This window comes from Aplysia californica, unplaced genomic scaffold, assembly GCF_000002075.1.
Source record: "Aplysia californica isolate F4 #8 unplaced genomic scaffold, AplCal3.0 scaffold00360, whole genome shotgun sequence".
Taxonomy (NCBI): Eukaryota; Metazoa; Mollusca; class Gastropoda; order Aplysiida; family Aplysiidae; genus Aplysia; species Aplysia californica.
In genome coordinates this window covers 502,595-506,162 of record NW_004797630.1, presented here as the reverse complement: position 1 = coordinate 506,162, position 3,568 = coordinate 502,595, and the positions used below count along the sequence as shown (strand labels likewise).

At 40.2% G+C, this 3,568-nt stretch overlaps 1 long non-coding RNA gene across 1 annotated transcript in view; it reads right to left on the bottom strand.

Moving 5' to 3' along the window:
• LOC101861449 overlaps positions 1–3,559 on the bottom strand; it is a 6,082-nt gene extending 2,523 nt beyond the window's left edge. Inside the window, exon 1 of the long non-coding RNA XR_004858782.1 lies at positions 4–3,559. This is a non-coding gene — a long non-coding RNA (uncharacterized LOC101861449). The remainder of the gene's footprint in view (positions 1–3) is intronic.
• Positions 3,560–3,568: the final 9 nt, after the last annotated feature.

Genomic DNA, 3,568 nt, shown 5'->3' with positions numbered 1-3,568 from the left:
GACCTTCCAACTCCACTCTCTGGTACTACAACAGCAGACCTTCCAACTCCACTCTCTGGTACTACAACAGCAGACCTTCCAACTCCACTCTTTGGTACTACAACAGCAGACCTTCCAACTCCACTCTTTGGTACTACAACAGCAGACCTTCCAACTCCACTCTCTGGTACTACAACAGCAGACCTTCCAACGCCTCCATGCAAAAATATAAAGAGCTTTCCCCAAACCTTAAAAATAGAAGCTAGAGGGGGAAAAAATCAATCTTCAGAACCCCTGTAGATTCAGATTATGTTGCCATCCGATCATGGCATATAAACATGTATATTGCAAATACACGCAAACACACGCAAATGAATATGAGTATTTTCAACTCATGTGCCATAATTTTTGCAAAAGTTGCAAATAAATGCAAATAAACCTGGTGCATATCTATATCATTTTGAATAAGTTCTGTATGACTTATGGAAACAGATTTCAACTAATGAATCGGATTTCAAGCAAATCCCATCAAGGTTCTTCCATAGGCAAAACAAAATTGGAGGGCTCCTATTTTATCAGAATACTTGGCAGGTCTGCTACAGCAGAACTTGCTCACACAAAAGAGAACAACTACAATGAGGTTTCACAATTCATACACTGAGTAAATTTTAACTTTTTACAAACACACAATCATGATATTGACACTTTTAAGCCAGTGTTATTGTTGAGAATCAAATTAAAATATTAAGAATATGCTATATGTCAATAAAAACATTATCCAACAGACTTAAGACACACAAACATTACTAAGAGCACAACTCAATTAAAAAGTTGTCATATGGCAGTAATAACTTTTGCTTAACTGATAATCTCAAAGACAATTTGAATGATCCTATGGAAAATGAGCATTTATTCCTTGACATAAATATCATTGAAGATCACGTATATAAAAACATTTGATCTACGGAAGAACTTTGAAAAAGCACATTACCTAATTGAACACAAATATATATGAGCATCATAGGAATAGGGGAGAGAAAAAGTTGAGAAGAAACCATATCTGACTATTTTTGTCTCCTAAACTCTTTGAAGCACTATGCAGCCTTCAGTCAGTTAAATGGACGTCATTATCTCAGTTCAACAGGGAGACAAACCATATGAAAGTTGAGTTATACATCATCTTAGCAAAAACTGAAGTATGAGTTTTTCAAAACTACTTTTTCCCTTTTTTAAGAGAATGAAAACAAACATCAGCCCATATATATAAACACAGGCAGCATGATCATTTAGCATTTTGTCTGTCAGCAGTGATAATTGAATATCCAAATCCTAGACTCACAATACAATAAAATCGAAATATGACTTTGACTAAGAATGGGAACATAACATGTAAGTTTGAGAACTTTACTACATACTTCAGTGATGACTAAAATATGCTATTAAGCACTTTTATGGAGAGGACACAGTAACAGTCATGGCAAAGAAACCCTGTGAGTCCAAAGCACCTATATCTTGGCTCAAATATCTTATGCAACTCCACTGCTTTGCATAAGACTCTGCCATGCACCATTGTGAAAAGTGGTGTATGGTGGAGGCTTATACTGAGCAGTCGAGCAGTCTTGAACGCCTTCACAAAACCAACAATACATTACAGGAGTCCATAGGAAAAAAAAGCAGTCACAAAGTGAAAATCATGAGGGTAGCACTTTAAAAAGCTTATTTACGTTTGACAGTTGGTTTCATTTTATTGTTAGCTGAATGGTCATTCTGTCATTCACCAAGAGGTCCTACCCCTCCCCCTGAACCAAACACCCCAATGAATGAAAGTCACACCCTGTAAGGAGGGTCATGACCCTACTTGATCCCCACTCTTGTACATAGCTCACGTATGGCCCCACGGATACTGCTAGTGTACGGCAGTGGCCACACACAGGGCAATGGTTTTGACTGACTGGCTAAACTATGTGAGAGATTTTCGTGAAGATGGCATCTGAATCAGATACAAAACTGACGGCAGATTGTTCAACATTAGGTGCTTCCAGGCCATAATCAAGATGAAGGGAACGGTCATCAGGGAACTTCTTTCCACTGAGGACTGTGCACTCAATGCTAGCACAGAGAGAGTGCATGCAAAAGGAAATGAACTGTTTCACCTTAGCCTTTGACAACTTCGGCCTCACAATCAGTACTAAGAAAATCGAAAACCAGGTCCCCGACAACCATACAAAGTGCCTGAAAGTGAAATCATGGTGAAGGAACAGAAACTCCAGGCAGCACTTGCTGTTAAGATAGGTGCTGAAATTTATGGAGTTGCCAAGGCTAGCGCTGCCTTTGGGAGACTCCGCCAGAATGTCTGGGAGCGCAGAGGCCTTAGCCTCTCCACAAAGCTGAAGGTCTACCAGGCAGTGGTTCTTACCACCCTTCTCTACGCTAGTGAAACCTGGACTGTCTACAACAGACACACAAATCAGCTCAATCAACTCAAACTGAGATGTCTCCGTAAACTCCTTCACATCAGATGGCAGGGCAAAGCCCCAGACACGGACATTTTAGAGCGGGTTGATATCCAATGCATCTACACCCTCCTCCAGAAAACTCAAGTCAGGAGGCCGGCCACGTAGTCAGAATGGCGGACAGCCCAAACAGCTGATGTATGGGGAGCTGTATCATGGCAAGCACTCAGTTGGAGGAAAGAAAAAAACGTTTCAAGGACAGATTCCAATGTCTCACTAAAAACACTTGGAATCTTGAACAACTCAAGAGAAACACTAGCCCTAGATCGCCCGACCTGGCGCTGCAAACTAACAAAGGCAGCCAAAGTAGCAGAAGCCAAGCGAATCGCCAAAGCCAAACGAAAACGAACAAGAGCAAGTCCAGACCTGCCTCCACCACAAGTCCAACAGCTGACCACACCTGTCCCCACACTGCACATGAACCTTTTGAGCCTGAATAGGCCTAGTCCGTCATCTTTGAAACCACACTCACCCTCAACAGACCAATTCGTGAAGTCACGGCAAACTTCAAAGTCAAAGGAAAAACAACAAAAGTTGAATGGGAAATTGAACATAAGTAATCAACCAACAGTTGAATACAGAAAGGAAGTTGAGTCTGCACGCTTTTAAAATTGATGCATCTATATTCATGTTTTCCATCTTGTGACTACGCCTGTTTTTCCTGTGGGCTTCTTATTTGTCCACTTATCTATTTAGGCATCAGCCTAAAGCGGGCACTATTTCCTTATCATCATCATTATACTAAGAAAGGTAAAAGAACAATATTTTTCCAACAGTAACAAATGATACACCCACAAGCTAACACAAAGGAACATGTTCAGTGAGAGTACTCATTAAATCAAAATGTGTTTTTCTTCTGCAGACAAATTGTTTGCATAACTGCTTTCTATGACCATCATTTGTCGTACCACACAGGAATTGTTATACAGCTATCACAACAGGGTTTCGGCTACTTTCAAAAACCAAAATAACAAATTAAAATACATTAAAAAATCATAAGAGGACATCTTTTTATGGATGATGTGGACAGGAAGTGGACCATGATCCCAGGAAGCAGTTATTCAAGAAAAGTTGGG